General features: G+C 44.7%; 1 protein-coding gene and 2 long non-coding RNA genes across 3 annotated transcripts in view; 1 reads left to right on the top strand and 2 right to left on the bottom strand.

Moving 5' to 3' along the window:
* Lncbate1 (brown adipose tissue enriched long non-coding RNA 1) overlaps nucleotides 1-18,978 on the bottom strand; it is a 31,426-nt gene extending 12,448 nt beyond the window's left edge. Inside the window, exon 1 of the long non-coding RNA NR_077224.1 lies at nucleotides 18,457-18,978. This is a non-coding gene — a long non-coding RNA (brown adipose tissue enriched long non-coding RNA 1). The remainder of the gene's footprint in view (nucleotides 1-18,456) is intronic.
* Zfhx3 (zinc finger homeobox 3) overlaps nucleotides 1-19,375 on the top strand; it is a 682,326-nt gene that overhangs the window by 286,389 nt on the left and 376,562 nt on the right. The window lies entirely within an intron of this gene.
* Gm51548 lies at nucleotides 5,071-12,326 on the bottom strand. Its single transcript, XR_003947448.1, has 3 exons — nucleotides 8,257-12,326; nucleotides 5,639-5,834; nucleotides 5,071-5,176 (listed from the first exon to the last, which is right to left on the bottom strand). It is a non-coding gene; the product is annotated as a predicted gene, 51548 (long non-coding RNA).

The following is a 19,375-nucleotide window of genomic DNA, read 5'->3' on the forward strand; positions in this document are numbered from 1 at the left end:
GGGCAGGTATTCCAGGAATATGGAAGGGATCTCTGTGGAGGTCTGCGGTGCTGGACGAGTGTGTTGGGACCTGATGAGTGAGGTACCAAGTTACTCAAAGAGGATCTTCTACAGTGTAAGGGGAGACCAGGGAGACTGCAGAAAGAGATGATGAGGAGAACTATGGAAGATTAAGAAGAGACTGGGAGACTAAGAAGAGAGAGAAAAACAGCCATGTAGAGGCATGAAGGCAAAATTGGGGGTGGGCAGCTGGGGCTTGGTGGCACTCCAGATACTTCAGAGCATGCTGGAGGGCTGGCCACAAAAGTACAGCAGGGGTAGCTGGGACTTTGATGAGAGTGGAGCAGGTGATCATTCCAGACAGACGGGGGAACCAGCACCATCAAAGACACGGAGATGCGCAAAGCGCATGACATGAAAGAAGATCAACACTCCAGCTTGGCACGGAGAGAGGATGCAGGGCAGGATCTGCGAAAGTCGCACGGACCCCGGAGTTTATCCTCCTGCTGCGGAATTCCTGTCTGGGTCCCTCCGTGCCATCTGGCTGGCCCAGTTCTCAGAGTGACAATGCAGGCATGTTAGCCCCAGCTGCCCACACATCTCCCACATCATAGTGATGGTTTTACAACTTTGATTTTTTTGACTCTGGGCCAAACTGGCCATATGGCTGGGCTGTCTCAGTAAGAGAAACTCTTTGTACCGTTTGCCCTGGGCCATGTCCCAGGTCTCCTCAGTGTCGGACCTCACTGCCAGGTGGCTGTTGGTCTCCTGTTATGACCAACAGTAGCATCAGGAAAAGATGGTTAAGAAATAAACATGCAAGAGACAGTTGCTTTGAAAAGGAATGTGTGCTTTTAGTGATGCTCATTCTAAGAGCAGAGAACTCCCCGGTCCAGCCTAGGTTTGAAACACATGGATGAATTTTAACAAGGTGCATATTCTTCTTATGCATTTTCAGAGGTGAGAGATGTTGGTTGGCGTCAGGCTGTAGAGTGATTAAAGCCAGCCTAGATCTTTGCATTTAAACGCCTTTTTTTTTTTTTAAGAGGATGCTCCTGTGAGTCACGGAAAATGCAGATTATCCTGCTGGTTTGTGTTCTTGATATTTTCTGGGAATTGTGTCAATCTTCAGCAAGAACAGTCATCATTTCCAGATTGTATTAAACTCCTTAGAAATATTAGCTTGCCCTCAGTGCCATCCATTTTTAATATACAGTAGCCATTAATAATAGATGACCACAGTTAGTTCTTGTAAGTTTAATCGAGTAAGTTCATCCTGCCCACCCAGCTCGTTTTTGGTCTTGTAGTTGCTACAACTATAAGACTTTATATCCTTCAATGTTAACTGAAATAAAGCAAAACTTGGGGCTGTCTTATGTTTTTGTTTTTTGTTTTTTTGTTTTTTTGCTTTTTGTTTTTTGTTTTTTGAGAATGTCATACAATAAGTTTTTACTGTATTCCTTTACCCCTTTCAGATCCTGCCCTATCTCCCTACCCACTCAACTTTACATTCTTTCTTTCTCTCAAAACAAAACAAAAAACCAAACAAAACAAAAAAAAACAACAAAAAAGGTGAACACACAGGCACACAACAAATTTCACTGGTCAACTACTCCTGACCTTAGGGCCTACCCCAAGTGTGGGTGATCTAACCATTCCAATGAAGAAAATGAATCTTCCCTCCTCCAGGGGGTATTATTCTAGCTAAACAACTTCTTAGCTAAGGGTGGGACTCTGTGCTTGCCTCCCCTTCTCCATGCTGGGATTTTGTCTGGCTTGAGTTTGAACAGGTCTTATATATACTACTGCCACAGTCTCCATGAGTTCATCTGTGCATCAGGCCTGTTGTATCTGGAAAACCATCTTCTCCTTGAAATCACCCACCACCTTTGACTGTTACAATCTTTCTACCTAGTCTGCCTCACAGAAAGATACTTGAGCCTTGAGGGGAAGAGGGTAATAAAGGCAACCCCTTTAAAACTGAGCGCTCCAAAGTCTCTCAGTCTCTACACCTTAGCCTCTTGTGGGTCTCTATGTGAATTACCACAGGCACTCCTCCAGCAGACAGTATGGACTACTGTCAGTGATGTTCTGTCCTCTACTGTCTGACGATAAGACCTTACTGCTGAAGACATCACATACACACATGCCTAGAGCATGGAGAAATTGAGCTGGTGATGAACTGGAAGCCAGCTGCTGACTAGCATTCACACTGCTGAGAGATGTTCCTCAACCTCACCTATCTGCAAACCTGAGATCCACAGCAGAGACCTACACGCAAGATACAATAGTGGCGCGGATATTATAGGAGTAACCAACCACTTTTTAAAAATGTATTTAGGGCTCACTCCATAAAATGGAACCCATAGCTGTCACTGTGAATGAGGCCAAGAACCTGAGACCAGCTAGGACATAGCCCTATGAGAAAACCTACTACAATTATCCTGTTTAATGAACATAGCAACAAAACCACTCATGAAGGCACATTGCTATACCCGTAGATCAGCACCTCACTCATCCCTCATCAGAGAAACATCTTGCAACAGATGTTGAGGATTTTTTAAAGTATCTCTTGCCTTGGCAGGGGTCGATCCCGTACCATGGAAGTTACGAGGTCAAGTCTTAGGTGTTTTAACTGCATTTGTCCACTGCTAACCAAGTCACTAATCTCTTAATTCCATGAGCCTGCCTAAACAGTCTAGACTTATTTCAGAACAAAAGGCAATTCACTTGAAGCATGCAGATTGCTCCTAAACACAGTCACCCTCATTTCTCAGTGCTCAGTGATCGAGACCCTCTAGACCGCAACCCTCATTAGTTTGAGTAAAATTGAGATTCTATTAAGTCATAGGCTAAAAACCTGGGCAGGTTGCTTTGGGCTCAGGTAGATTCAATGGCCCCAACAGTAGGTACCACCTGACCCACTTCTTCCTTCCTACACTCACTTGGGATGTTTTTCTCATATATATGCCTCACTGTGAGTGGGGATTTGCTTGAAATGACCCCAGTCCGTTCCAAGATGACATTAAATCAACACAGCCTTCCCCGTGGGAGAAAGCTCCACCAATGTCGAAAGTTCCAGGGAGAAGCCCTGTTTGGGGCTCTTAGTCTCTTAGTTTGGGTTCATCACTGTGGGCAGGTTTGGGTTGTACCTATCTGGTCTGGTTCGAGTCAACCTAGAGCCTACGGGGGATGGTCTGTCCCAAACAAGTCATGTGAGAGGTGCATCCACAGCAAAGAAATGTCAGGGCTGTGTCCCCAAAGTAGAGGGTGGGATACTCAAGCAACAAGCCCTGTTCCTTATAATTTCTTCACAAGTACTATGATGTGGAAAGTCAAGGGGGTGGGGCCTAGGTAGAGGGGTCAGTGGACAAAGTGCCCACAGCACAAACATGAGGACCTGAATTTGAAATCTCAGCATCCGTGGAAAGCTGGTCATAGCAGCATACTTGGTAATCTTAGACAGCATCGTTGAGTCACTGAGCTTCAGGTTCAGTGAGAGATCCTGCCTCCAAATTAATGGTGGAGAGCAACAAAAGAAGATATTGAATGTCAATCTGTAGCCTCTACACACACATAACACACAACACACACATACACACACACAAACACCAGTACATATATTGAACATTTCTAATTCTTTTTCTTCTAAGAAAGAAGAGAAAATCAGATGGTAGAAGTCAGTTAAGAACCTATCACAAATAATAGCCATAAATGAAACAGGTAACTGAAAATAAGACATCATAAAAACTGCTTATTAATTTTAATCTTTAGTGCTGAATGGCTCCTTTGGCTGAGTCATTTGCACTGATTTCAACAAATGGAGTTAGAAATTACCTTTTCACCTGAAGACACCCTTGTCCATTCTGTGAGCATGTCATTGTTTTAGAACCACCTAAAATTGCCTTCAGGTCACACAGTTTGGTAAGCTACACGATCCTGCATAAACAATCTGAGAGTTAATAGCTTTATTTTCTCAGACTCCAGATTCCCCAGAGGCCAAGCAAGAGCAAGTCCCTCAGCCCTTTATTTAACTGTATTATGGAAGAAACAAAAGAGTCAACTCTATCTTTAGAGGAAAATACATCTCGCCATTTTTTCTAGTTATTTCAAAATCAAATTACTTCAGGTTTATCAACCCCATCCTCACCATAGCCCTCTATTAAATGAAAATACATGCATTGACTTTTATTGGGAAGACAAAAATAATTCCATGGAAATATACAACAGAATTAAAGAATGTATTTTTAATTTTTAAATTGAATTAATTTCAAACGTATATAAATATATAAAAGTTGTACTTGCAGATGGGGAGCCTTGTGATGTTTCAATACATTGTGTCACCATGTAACTGTCTCCTCAAATGGTTATAGCTGCTTTATAGAAAAAACACTGAGAATCCTTTTACTAAGGTTTTTGTGATATGCAGGATGCATAGATATCTATAGCCTCCCACTGTGTGGTAGCATAATAGAACTTCTGAGTTGTACTTAACTGTAACTTCTTGATTACTTTTTCCCATTCCTCCCTCACCCCAGCCATGTAAAAACTGCACACAAGGCAGGCATGATGATCCATCCATGAAACCCCAATACTTGAGTGACTGAGGCAGGAGGACCATGAGTTAGGGGGCAGCCTAAGCTACAAAGAGAGGCTTTATCACCAGGATAGATTAGACAGACAGACAGACAGACTAGATAGATTAGATAGATAGATGATAGGTGGATGGATGGATGGATGGATGGATGGATGGATGGATGGATGGATGGATGGGTGGGTGGATATAGACATAGATATATTGGTTTTTCAAGACAGGATTCTCTGTGTAGCCTTGGCTGTCCTGGAGCTCACCCTGTAGACCAAGCTGGCCTTGTATTTATAGAGATCCACCTTCGTCTGCCTCCAGAGTGCTAGGATTAAAGGTGTGCACCACCACCACCACCTGGCCAAAATAAATATTTAAATTATAAGATTTTAAAGTTCTTTACAAGTACATTTATTTGTTTAATGGGGACAACAGGCATGCCACAGTGCCTGTGTGGATGTCAGAGGACAACTCTGAAAGGTTGGATCTCTTCGCATACCGTGAGTCTCAGGGATAGAATTCAGGTCCTCAGGCTTGGCGACAAGTGTCTTTGTCTGCTGCACCACCTCACTGGCTCCATTAAACTATAAGCTTTCAGAAGCAAAAGGAAGAAATCTGTCTATGAGACTAGAACTCTACCAACTAAAATTGATTATTTTTATGATAGATCTAAATGATGCCGTCGTTTAGAAATAATGACTTTTCAGTTTGTTTCCCTCCTTCATACATTGGCATATTTTACCTAAATAAGAACTTTTCCAGAAGACAAGCCATTTTATTGTATTTTTCTCTATCACAATAGCATACTGCTTTTTTATTTCCATGTGAAACCTTGATTACAACAAAGGCAAGCACACAGTTCATAAGTTGACAAGGAACGGTGATTAGTTTTTTTTTTTTTAAAGATCATAATAAATCCAGCTTTGCCAGCATTAAGCTGATCTCATGGGCTATCCTGCCTCCCTCCTTCCATCTCTACCTCCCTCCCTCCCTTCCTTCTTCAAACTAATACCCTACAAAACACCCTTGACTCTACAGCCAAAACGAGCTTACCAAGACCATGGTAACGCTGTCCTAGAGTTAGATCCATTCCTCTCCCTGTCTTAGCATGCACACTAGTGTGGTGTTCTCCACCCACCATGGCCTCCCAAGGTACTTGTTGGAGCGATGAGATTCACCAATTTTTTTCATCCTTTGCGAAAAGGGAGTAGCTGGCGTTCCCTCTCTAGTGGACTCGTGATCTTCGTACCTGGAGGTGTTAAGAATTGCTAAGGGCTGTAGGACCTGTGTAAATTACAGCCATGCAGAGAGGCGTTGAAAAAAATCAATAAGTAATGAAATAGTACTGGAGTGAAGTAGCCAAGAGAGCAATGGGTGGGAAACTCCCAAGGATGCAGTTTCATTTTGTCAAAAGGTAAAAGAAGATGTTCCAGTGTGTTTCTCTAAAACCGGGCTTCCTAGGAAATAAGATGCTTTGGGCATAAATAGCAGTAGAGTTAGTCATATGCCGTAGAAGCACAATGGACTGTGGACTTTACAGTGCTAGGTTGTTGTGTTTTTTAATTGGATATTTTCTTTATTTACATTTCAAATGTTATCCCTTTTCCTGGTTCTCCCATCTCACCCCGGGAAACCCCTCTCCCATCCTCCCTCCCCCTGCTTCTACGAGGTGTTCCTCCACCCACCCACCCACTCCTACCTCCCCGCCCTCAATTCCCCTACACTGGGGCATCTATCGAGCCTTCATAGGACCAAGGACCTCTCCTCCCATCCTCTGCAACATATGCAAGGCCATCCTCTGCAACATATGCAGCTGGAGCCATGTGTACTCTTTGGTGATGTAAAGTCCCTGGGAGCTCTTGGGGGACTGGTTGGTTGATATTGTTGTTCTTCCTGTGGGGTCACAAACCCCTTCAACTCCTTCAGTCCTTTATCTAACTCCTCTCTTAGGGACCCCGTGCTCAGTCCAGTGGTTGGCTGCGAGCATCTGTCTCTATTTGTAAGGCTCTGGCAGGACCTCTCAGGAGACAGCCATATCGGGCTCCTTTCAGCATGTACTTCTTGGCATCCACAATAGTGTCTGGGATTGGTAACTGTATATGGGATGAATCCCCAGGTGGGACAGTCTCTGGGTGGCCTGTCCTTCAGTCTCTGGTCTACACTTTACCAAAGTGTGAGTGCTTCAGTCTTTCTTAGGAGGAGAACAAAGTACTTATAGGTTTTATATTAAACAATCCTGAATTTTATTCCAATATAGCAATGTCATTGATGTATTTCAAGACTATACAGTGTCTGCCCCTTGAGGTTGAGAGGATTGATGCCCTCAACTACACCCCAATTTTCCTCCATCCATATTGCCTACATGAACAATCTCCATCCTTTCTGATCACTCATGAGCAATGGCCCCCAGTGGTGTAACTGAACCAGGACCTCCACTCCCAAGGGCTCCTACAACTTGTGATTGAGTCTGGCTGGACATGTACAGGCTAGTGGCTGAAAGCCCCTCACTGAGTCCACTCTCCAAGTAAAGGCCTTTATTGTGAATGAAGTGTTCATAAAACTGAGTGTCTCCAAGCTGAAATGTCATCTGATGATTTTTGTTTCTTTTGGGTTATTATTTGAAAGTATGCCCAACCCATGCTTCTCAGTAGGTGACTTCTGCTCCTCCTCGAATGGCCATCTGGAACGTAAAGGAAAGTCTTCTGGGGGAGATGGGCAACTACAGGTCTGACCAAATGGAAGGACGCTACACAGGGTCACCAGAGAGCTCACGAAAACAAAGGGGTTGGGGGCCTGTGTCTTGCATATCTCTATACAAACAACCTTCAATCTCAAATTATCTGCATGGTCATATATTTATGTACATTTATAACAATGGTCCTATCTACATGTAGCTTCTGCCCTTTATTTCTTAATAGAAAAGTGGAGACTGGAATGTGTTCCCAAGTTCTCTTTTGGGTCCGCTTTTGTCTCTCTACCTTCTGAGATTGAAACTTTAAAAAAAGAAAAAAGAAAAAAAGATACCATGGTGGAATGAAGGAAACAAGCACTTCTTTGTGTAATGAAATGGCCCAATGACTCTTTATAGTCTTTGTGATACTATGATTTGAGTCTTGAGACACCAAATATAGTAGCCTGGCTTATCTCCTTCCCCTTTGTTGGCCCCCATGTCTATGTGCAACAGGGACAATAAGAGTCTTTTATACCTGATAAAGCAGCAATAACCATAAACAGAACAGTAGGACTGGACCCAACTGGCTGTCTACTCATGACCTGTCCCATGTTTCCCAATAGTTAATGAACTGGCTTTCCTTACTGTTTTTAACACATGTCTGTGTCTGCTATATTTGTGCAACATTGAAAATAAAGACATGTTACACTAAACAGAAGGATACTTGGTTAGACCCTTCCTCTCAAAAAAAAAAAAATCACTTTTTCTTGAAATGTGTAAACAATATGACTCCAGTTAGTTGATTCACCTCCTTCCATGTACAGGTGTGATCCAATTGCTTTCATTGTGTCCCTTGTGGACTATACTGTCCAGACAAGGTTGCCAAGATTTAAAAGAAAAAAAAATCTAGCAATTGATAGGCAGGAAACATGCACTACTCAGCATCCCGTGATGGCTCCCTTGCCCTCTGCCCACTAGCCGTGGACAGAGCAATACCCACCTCCTCCAACGATTCATCTACTGACGCCATTATCCATTGCTTATAACATCGCAGTCACAATAATGAATCGGTATGTCTTGATCCTTGAAGTACTTAGGAGGCCACACACAATGAGGGGAAAACAATGTGAAGACTGGGTTCTACTCAGCACAGGCTGGAAATGGATACTGGACAGGGGGGGAAAGGCATTAAAGTTGAAGAGAATTTTGTTTAACATGACGGTTTAAAAGATGTAAACGGTCGTGATAGGCAGGATCTCCTTCAATCAGAAGACCATGAGGAGGCCCTATTTAGACCAGTATGCTGGTGTGATTCCAAGTCACGCTACCACCACAAAAACACTAGGGGGCGCCATATTAATACCGGTGTCCCAGCTCCATTGCCCTATGAAAGCCCTCCATCATCTCTGGACCTTGGCTCTCAGTTTATTCAAGGCATGTTGCTGAAGGTTCATGACATGTGACCATTTCAGGAATGCAACCCGAATTAATGGGGTGGAGTGCTCTCCAAAACTCATTCCAAGCAGTTATATCTTAAGGGATACCTATACAAGTTCATTCCTTACGTTGGGCTAGGTGCCATTGCTTCGTGCCTGATGTATCATGGGATATAATCATCCCGAAACTCCCTGGCATTCAGACTCACCATCTACCTTGGAGTAAGATAACACTTGCCTTCCTGGGCTGATGTGCCTATGAGATACGGATTATAAAATGGGTGCCTCTTCTTTTCTTTTTTAACTCTGTACTTTCCATCCCCTATTCAGAAATTATTCTCCATAGAAGAAAGTTTAGCAGCTATCTGTCATCTACTAATAAGACGTCATCAGCCTCAGTCACAGCCTCAGGTTAGGTTGGGAGAGTGTGGAGACCTGGGTGCACAGTGGCCTCCGACCCCACTGGGCTACAATTCCGCCTAGTCACTCATAGTGCAGACGTAAGGATGGTTCTCCCCATACCCACTACGCCACCTCAAGCTGGAAGCTCTAGCTACTTCACTTGGGGTAGGGTTTCTGAAGCTTACAGCCAATGAAGATCTGTAAACGGCATTTAAACTACAAAAGGGGCTGGAGGTGGGAAGGGAATTCCCGGGGAAAGAAGTGATCATGGTGGAAGATGCCAAGATCATAGCCCATTTGAAATCCGCTTCTGTGTCGGACATTCATTTCAAAGCCTGTGCTATCAGATGGATTCTCCTTGTTGCTGTTCCATTGATTTATTGAGTACCTAGTATATACGAAGCAATGAGGGAGCTCTACAAAGACAGTCAATGGGAAAGGGACATCCTTGGCTCTGTTCTTGACATTTGCATAACTGCCTTACCCAGCATGCTTTTCCTGTCACCCATCCCTTTCCAGTCTGTGATAGCATGGTCTCTATCGCCATCTTCTTCCCCTCTCTATCCCCATTAACTGAACACTAGCATAAAGAAACAAAACTCAGGGGGAGGGGGGAAGGGGAAGGGGGATGGTTCCACTGGTAAAGCGCTTGCCATAGGCACGAGGACCTGAGCTTAATCCCCTGAACCTACTCGTAAGAAGCTTGGTGTGGCAGTGCGGTGCACGTTTAGAATCTCAGCCCTGGAAAGAGATAAAAGACAGGCTGATTCCTGGAGCTCTCTGACTAGATAGGCTCTCCTAATGGGCCGAAGAGAAACAAGATAGATAGCTTCAGAGGAATGGCAGCCGAGGTCATTCTCCAGCCTCCATACATACGTGCAGCTACACGCATATATGTGTGCACACGTGTGTGCACGTTCACACACAGAAACCAAACTAGATTGTGTAGTGCTTATGTTCTCAGTACCATAGATCAGCATCAAGAGTTCTTTAAAAATTAAGGCTTCAGAAAAACTTGTCCTCTGCTCACGAACTTAAGACACACACACACACACACACACACACACACACACTCTCTCTCTCTCTCTCTCACACACACACACACACACACACACACTCACATACACTCACACTCTCACTCACACACACACACACAAACACAAATCAGTAAGTAAAAATGTATATATATTTTTAATTAACTGCAATGGCATACCTCAAGGCAGGGTATTCTAGAAATAGAGGTTAAAATGGTATCTATGCCATACTATATATGTCTAGAGACCAGAGGACATCTTACAGGAGTCTGTTCTCTCCTCCAACCAAGTGGCTCCTATAGAATGAACTCAGGCTTGAACTCAATCTCTTTCACTTGCTGAGCCAAGGTGAAAGGACTGGTTTATAGCCACCATGTGTAGTGCCCAAGTCTCTCTGGGCTCCTGGGACAGTGTTCCCACTGTTCTTTACAAACATATCACTTGACATTAAAGAAGAAGGACCGAGCTGGGATGAGCTAGGCTGATAGAGTACTCACCTAGCACAAACCCCTTGGCTAGAGCCCCACATAACCAGAGCATAGCAGTATGTGCCTATAATCCCATCACTTGGGAAGCAGAGATACAGGTAGGAGGACCAGAAGTTCAAGGTCATTCTCAGCTAAGTAATGAGTTCAAGATCAACCTGAGCTATGTGAGACCCAGGGGAAGGGGGCTATCCCACATGCATCGAACTCCTTTACAAAGGGTACCTTCTGATTTGTAGATCAAGGAGGAAGAGTAAGTTGTTTGATTGTTTTGATTTTTTTTGTTGTTGTTTTGGGTTTTTGGTTTTGTTTTGCTTTGTTTTTTTTAGTCCTTTTTGTTCTGTTTGTTAGAATCAGGGTTTTTCTGTGTAGCTCTGACTGTCCTGGAACTTGCTCTGTAAACCGGGTTGGCCTCGAACTTACAGAGACAAGCCTGCCTCTGCCTCTCAAGTGCTGGGATTAAAGGCGTGTGCCACCACCACGCAGCTCATAGTTGGCAAGTTACTCAGATATGTCTGACTCTCCTTTTAGTCAGCAGGCCACACTATAACCCCAGTAGACAGGAGGAAGAGGAGGAAGAGGAAGAAGTAGTAGAAGAAAGGGAAGAGGAGGAAGTAGAAGAGGAAGAAGAGGAGGAGGAGAATATAAACGGTCTGATTGGTAAGCAATGCCTTTTCCCTTCCCTGAGGAAGGTGCAAACAGGAATCTCACCAGTTCATGAGGATCAAGTTAAAGAGGACAATTAAAAGCGATTAGTCACTGGAGTGTGTGACTCCATGGGTGTCTTCTAAAATAGGATTGGCTCTCACTCTTTGGACCGGGTACAGAGAAGCCAGCCATCAAAGACATCTTTCCTAGGCCTGCAATTCTGTGATTAACTCATTTCAAGGAGCCAGACTGCTCCAGCTCATTAGGAACAATGACCCCATTTCTCAGGAGGTGCCAAGTCAAGTGGTCCCAAGGGAATGACTTTGGCACCCAGCGATGGTGAAATTAGCACCCAAGAGGTTCGCAGGAGATCAGTCCCCTCGGCGGGGGTCCTTGAGAACAGAGCAGTCACTCAATCTCTCGGTCCTGAAATCCGAGGAAGCCTCTGCCCACTGCCGGTTTAGAGTGCAGCATCTCTGAATACCTTGCTAAAGGGTCGCTTTTGTGAATTTTAATTCATTCCAAGGTCCAAAGATAAGCAGCCTGTGTGGATGAAAAGGGGTTTCAGTGGGTGCTGAAAGGGGTCGGGGGGAGGGTTAGACAGTATTTGGGGACTGCGCAGGGAAATGTGAGTTTTGGGAGGGAAAAGCCTGGAGCCGCAGAGAGAGGCGTGGGCCAGCGCTAGGTTGGAAGCCCCTGACCCAACTCCAACTCCCTGAAGAGGGAGAAAGAAAGCAACCTAGGCAGCCTCTAGGGGCTTGGCTTGGACAGCCAGACAGTGAGACTGAGCCTCCTCCGTGAACGCTTCCAGGGGAAGGGAGGGGATACTGGGGTACTGCAGCTTTGATGTGATGGGCGGGTAAGAGGCCTCTTCAACAAGCCTCTCCCTTGCTTCCAGTGTTACCTGGCCACACTGCAGATGAAAGCCAATCAGGCCAGCTGCCTGCTCTCTTTCCTGTCTTTTTAAACCTAGTAAGGTTCTCAGGGCAGCCCCATGCAATTACCTAACCCTAGACTCTAGAGAATACGAGATTCTCCTACAGCAAAAAAATAAAATAAAATAAATATATATATACATACATACATGTATATATATATACATACATACATGTATATATATACATACATACATGTACACACACACACATACATACACACACACACACACACACACACACACACACACACATATATATATATATATATATGTATATATGTGGCTCCAGGGTTCTCTCTGAAAGTGCCACAGGCAGAAGGGAGTCCAGGAGAGATCAGATTAATGATCACTGAGGGGAAAGAAGAAGGGAAGCCAAAGGAAAACAAATATCAAGTGGGGTAGAGAGACTAGAAGGAGACAGATTCCTTAATTTTTTTTTTCTACAGTGGTTTCTCTTTTGGAGATCTAAGACCCACCAAGTGTTACGTCAAAGCTGTCTCCAAACCACTAGATGAGGGGGTTTTGTTGTGGGGCCGATACACTCCCGGGACTCATTGGAATGGCAGGGTAAAAATTAATTAGACGCTGTTTGGAGGGGGCTTTGCAAGACAGCCTGAGGCTACGCTTCAGTCTGGTTGTTAGAAACAATATTATCACCGCCACCCCTGCCCAGTGAACAGGCATACACGGGGGGCGGCCGAGGGGGAGCCACAGAGCATTCAACACAGACATCAGAACCGAGCGCTCCTCCCAGAGAGAGTACTTACCACAAGCCAGTGGATCTACCTGCTGACAACCTCAGAAATATGTCTTGTTTCATTTTCAGATTTTTTTAAGAGAGGGGGTTACACAGGAAGCTTGCAGAATCCTGATGAAACTGCTTTAGCAGGAGATGGGGGAGGAGGTGGGCCTGACTCGAAGGCTGAGGAGAGCCAGGGGCCAGCTGGGAGGAAGGCGAGAACCTTTCTAACCATGAACAGGGCTCTTTTAGAGAATGGCAGGCTGGAAACAGAACTCCAAGAAGCTGGCCTGCTCCTGCAGGCCAGCGATTCTTCCACACGAGATGACACGCAACAAAAGGATAGAGGCCTTGTCCTGGGCTGCTTTCTATCTCTGTCATCAGCACCGTGATGAAAAGCAAGGTGGGGAGGAAAGGGTTTATCTCATCTTGAATCTTATAGGCCATCATGAAGGTAATCAGAGCAGGAAAACAAAGCAGGAACCTGGAGGTAGGAACTGAAGCCAAGGCCGTGGACGAGTGCTGCTTACTGGCTTGCTCCCCATGGCTTGCTCAGCCTGCTTTTTTATACAGGGCAGGACCATTTTCCCCATAGATGTCGCTGCCATAGTGGACTGGGCCCTCCCACGTCTGTCATTCACTGAGGAAGTTGCCTACAGGCCAATCTGATTGAAATATTTCTTCAGTTGAGGTTCAGTGAGAGACTCTATCTCAAAAAAAAAAAAAACAAACTATGAACATGTCCATATACCACAAAGAGAGAAGGGAGGGGGGAGAGAGAGAGAAATAGAGAGAGACAGAGAGACAAAGAGACAAAGAGAGGGGGAGAGAGAGAGAGACAGAGAAAGATCCATTATATTAATCTTGGAACATCAAGAATCACAAGATCTTTTCTAGCTGTTTCAAATGCTTTTTAGGTACCTTTTACCATCCCAAAAGATCCTTCACAGTTACAACATAGAGCTCCTTTCCATAGTGCTATATTAAAAAAAAAAAAGTCTCAGCTAATTCATCCTTCTAGCATTTTCTGTGAAACAAGCAATAATTAAGATCCCTGTTTTATGGGCGGAAAAGCTGACGTCGTTCTCATTTCCACACCCGGGGATGGTGGGAAACACTCCGTGTCCGAGCGCAGAGAAAACTTGGAAATCCCCAGGACCCTTCCCCTCTCCTCGAGCTTAGCCCTGTCTCTTTTTATTGTCAGTAATTGTTTCCTTGTGTCGTCCTGGGAGCGGGACATGATGAAAGCCAGTGGGAACAATTACCAACAGAAGAAGCAGCCAGTCTTCTTCCCCAAAAACAGTCCTTTCCCAAATGGGTTTGCCAGCTGTGGAGTAGGAGATCACACCATCCCAGGCACATCGGCGACTTCCTATCGGGTCCAGGGAGGCAGTATTGAGGGGAAGTCTTATCCCCCCGACCTTAGATTCTTGTCTGGCTGGGGCCTTCATACCTACCGTCTCTGCTAAGAAAGCAAGTGGACCCTTCCAGGAAAAGCTCAGCGCTAAACCCAAAGACAGTAGTGAACCACTTAATGCCCACCCTTCCAGGCCTCCTTTGCTAGTCCTTGTGTGTTACCAGGTAGGACGGCAAGAGTCCCAGGGCATAGAGACCACGGTGCTTAGTTACTGCGCTCTGAAAGACAGCGCAAGGCAGTGTGTAACTTCCCACTCTGCCACAAGGTAGTGGAAAGAAATATGGAAGTGTAGCTCTCAGGTAGTCTCAAGTGTGGCTCATGGAGTTATGGCGACGAGAAGCCAAATCTCTCTACTGAGTACTTTCAAAAGCAACCCATATGCCTGAAAAGGCAATCCAATGCCATATAGACAGCCAACATGTTTAGAACCTTGAAAATGAAAGATGGAAAAGACCTTAGTAAAGTCTTCTACATCATCTTCTAGGACCCAGTGCAGGCCGGTTCCCTGTAGCCCATGTGTTGATGGTACCTCAGGCCTCATTTCAAGTGTCTCAGCCAGTGAACACGTGAAACAGAAAGTGAAATTTCTGCCCACCACAGTGAACAATGATCATGCGATTCAAATTCCCCAGGCTGCTCACTAGCTCTTGGTATGAACTTCCCAAGTCTTATACAAGAAGGAACTGTCTAGAAGGTAGAGACATCCAAGAGTGTCTTCATCCTTTCCTGTTAAGCATTTTAGCCTACTGCCTTCTGGAAGAATCCAGACAGTGGCCTCTCTATAAATAGCCATGAGTGAGAAAGAGAGAATATGGGTGTTTCAGAATTCATTTTTAACCTAAATAAATCTTACATTCCAGGTCCAGTATCCTACACACACACACACACACACACACACACACACACACACACACACCAACACACCAACCCAGACATTGTAAAGCTTCTCTCTCACACATCATGTCACATGGGTACCACAGCATCATGAAGACATCACAATTCGACATTCACACCCCAAAAGGACAAACATCTATCACCTAAATAGGACCACCCACTCAATCCTGACCTGAAACATGATGTCTGTCTCAATACTGTTGTAATTATCGTTGTTTTGAGACAGGGTCTCACTAAACATCCCAGGCTTGCCTCAAACCTGAGATCCTCCTGCCTCAGCTTTCTGAGTGCTGGAATGACAGGGGTAAGCCATCACAGATCACAGTAGCCTTTTCCTTGCTAGATCATATCAGCAAAGCTGAACTTTTAAAAGCCTGAAGGTTGCATTCTTTTCAGAAGTCTCCCAGCCCCCATGCCCCCTACTACAGCCCTTCCCATCCCCCACGCTCCCTTCCTTTAGAGGGCCCTTTTCTCCTGCCCTCTAAAATATTATCTCATCCCAGCATGGCAAGTGGCAAGCGGGTGGTTTTGTTTTTATTTTTTGGTTTTTTTTTCTTTTTTGGGGGGTGGGGGTGGGGGGGGAATAAGTTCAATGTCAATAGCTAGTTAGAAGAGGGCAGGGGTCAGGGATTAGGACTCCAAACTCTCCCCGGCCCTTCTCTGTAGGCTGAACTGCTATTTGTATCAAGCCAATGGAGGGAGAAAAAAAAAATTCCTCCTTACTATCTGAGAAAAGATCAGAAGAGGAAAATGTCAGTTTGAGAGCTGACAGGAGTCAGATAAGAATGAACTAGAAATGAAGGCAAGAAAGGAAGAAATGCTGTCACTCGGAGAAGTTTCTAATCTAATGTTTGGAGACAAATATGTTTCCCGCTGAGTGTGTAATTTTCACACGCAATCGTCCGTCCCTCCACATCTGTCCCAAGAGTGCTGCTTGAGGCCTGATTTGATTTGATTTGATTTGTTTCTCAGGTCTTTCCAAACCAGGCAAAGATCTGGAAGGGGTCAGCCTTGTAGACCTAAGAGCTGGGAGCACATTCCCTCCCACAGAACTTCTGAGACCTGAAATAGTGTCCAGCCTCCAATGAATGTATCTATATTTATTAGAGAGATGGCTCCCACGCTGGGGACTGAGAATGGAGTGCTTACAGATAGAAATTGTGTAGCTATCTCTGAGTTTCCATTTCATACCTACACAGTAAAGGCTTGAAGATAAAATAATGGACATTGTTTCTCTTGCTCCGGCTTTTAAATGTGGGCAGAAGTATTGGTTGGTGTTTGTGTGTTTGTGTGTATGTGTGGGTGTGTGTGTGTTCGTACACCCAGAAGATACCATTTGTTCTACTGTTTCTCTACATCTTATTCTTTTGAGACCAGGTCTCTCACAACCAGCCAGATCCAGTAATCCCCTTGCCTCCACCACACCCAAGTTACACGCACATGTGGTCATCTCCAGCTTTTTAAGTGGATGCTGGGGGCTTGGATTCCATTCTTCATGCATGTGCAGAATGCTCTGTTATCTTCTGAGCCACCTTCCCAGCCCCTGTGTTTTTGGGGGTGGTTTTTTGTTTCTTCTTTTTAATGCAACAGCTTATCAGTGGAGGAAATGAGTGTTTTTTTAAAGCATAGTCTGCATGAAACATCAAAGAGGGGCCCACATAAAGAGCTCTCTTCTTCAGGAGGACAAAGCGAAGTCCTGTGATGGATAAATGTTCAACAGTCGGGTGGTTTTTCTTTTTTTTTTTTCCTTTTCCTTTTCCTTTTCTCTTTCTTTCTTTCTTGTTTGTTTGTTTGTTTGTTTGTTTTGAGACAAGGTTTCTCTGTATAGCCCTGGCTGTCCTAGAACTCAACTCACTTTGTAGACCAGGCTGGCCTCGAACTAAAAAAATCCACCTGCCTCTGCCTCCCCAAATGCTGGGACTAAAGGCATGCACCTGCACCACCACCACCTGGCTGGGTGTTTTTTTTTCTAAATGAGAAAGGAAGGAAGGAAGGAGGGAGGGAGGGAAGGAAGGAAGGAAGGAAGGAAGGAAGGAAGGAAGGAAGGAAGGAAGGAAGGAAGGAAGGAAGGAAGGAAGGAAGGGGAGAAAAAAGAGAGAGAAAAGAAAAGAATGAAAAGAAAAGAAAAAAGAAAGGAAAGGAAAGGAAAGGAAAGGAAAAGAAAAGAAAAGAAAAGAAAAGAAAAGAAAAGAAAAGAAAAGAAAAGAAAAGAAAAGAAAAGAAAGCTTTATCTGGAAACTAGAGAATTGCTTGTTTATCCACAAAGCATTTGTTGAGCACCTGTTGTATGCCTAGTACTCCACTGAGCAATTTTATATCATTCCAGGAAATCCTACAATAACTCTCTAAGCAGATCACATTGTCCACATCTTGTAGTCTAGGAAGTTGTCCTAAGGAAAAACGGAAAATGAGGAGGAAGAGGAGATGGCAAGTATAGGAGGAGGAGGAGCAACAGGAAGAAGGGGAGGAGCAATAAGAAGATGGGGAGGAGCAACAGGAAGACGGGGAGGAGCCCATCTGTCAGTGTGCCCTCAGTGTTGCTCATAGATGTCCCTTCTGAAGCATAATTCGGCTCAAGTCATCTCTTCTTATAAAAATCCACTGTAAGAGATGGCACGAATGCCTTAGCATTGCTTCCAATGTTTTCTGTAAACTCTCTGAGCTTGCCAACTCTGTTTCCTGATAGCACAGGTAGGAGATAATCAATCAACACTTGGCAGTATAAACTTGTTGAATATCGCTCTGAATTTGATTAAGGAATGAGATACGGTATTTTTTATTTCTACTTTTTTTTTTTTTAGATTCAAGTTTAAAGTCTTTTTCCTCCCAAACACGATTTCACAGATATTAAATCCTCCTCCTTTCCTCACGCTCACAGATGGATTTTATATTTTAGTTACAGATACTAGATAGTTTAGAATGTTCCAGAAGGATAAGGAAAAATAAAACCCACCCTGGAATGCCAGGGAAAATATTTGAAGGAAGACTTTTCTCATGAAAATGAGCCATCACCCCCCACTGTAGGCTTAGCACCTACTCTACCCTCTGACTAAGCCCATTTGACTACCACACACACCCACCCACCCACACACACACACACACACACACACACTCACACACACTCACACACCTTGGGGGCAAGGGTCAGCATGGAACCTCTTGGTTTCAAAGAAAGCAGGTCATAAACACAGGAATTTTACTGGCTCACCTTCAATTCTTCATTTCATTGTCAATGTTTCCGGTCCTACAACCTTCTCTTGCAGTTGACAGCCAAGGTATGTGTGTGTTGCTGGGTGTCTTCTGTTTATGCTTAGCTTTCCGAGTGTGGATTCTTGTCATCTGTGAAGGCCTTGCTGGTAGCTACACGGCTGCTGCTCCTCACTGCCAAGGTATTGACCTTCAGTCACTCTGAAAATGGAACTTTGGGCCTCTGCTTCTAGGCCTGGCCCGGCAAAGGTTATAAAAATACCAGTTGGTGAAAGGAAAACCCTCCCGTGTCAGATGGAACAAGGCACAGGTCAAGTCTAAAGGAAGGCTTGGCCACCCCTTAAAGAATCTATGTTCTACTGCGGAAGACAAGAAGCCAAGGCCTTCAGACTGAGAGTGGTCAAAGCCAAGGACACAAACCAGGCCTCTTCCCAGACACATGGCCTCATCCCCAAGGTCCAGCTCCCTATAGACGCGTGTTCTGGCAGAAGTTTGAAATTGCTGCCGATTCTGCAACTGCTTTTCATTTAAAGGGCTCCGGGTCACCGTATCAAAGAGTGACAGAGCAGCAACACAAGATTGTAGCGCCCTGTGAACTGATGAAGAAACGCCTAGTCAGTGCTAGCCAATCACCACTGTGTGCTTCTGGGGGTGGGGGTGGGGGGTGGGGGAATAAGCATGCCCTGGAAGCCAGTCAGAACAAGTTCTGAGGGACAGAGGAGCCCAGCTCAGCAGCTCTGAACACAACTTCCAAAAACAAACAGTAAAGGGACAGACAATTCAGGATTTTCCAGAACTGAAAGCATTGTGACTTCTACCTTGTCAACGCCGCGACCTCTGGACAGATGGAAAGAGACAGGCTCAGAGACGTTCCCAGACAGGGAATTCACCCAAAAGCGTGACTGAGCGAGCAACTGCTC

Source organism: Mus musculus, chromosome 8 (assembly GCF_000001635.26).
Source record: "Mus musculus strain C57BL/6J chromosome 8, GRCm38.p6 C57BL/6J".
In the NCBI taxonomy this organism is placed as follows: domain Eukaryota; kingdom Metazoa; phylum Chordata; class Mammalia; order Rodentia; family Muridae; genus Mus; species Mus musculus.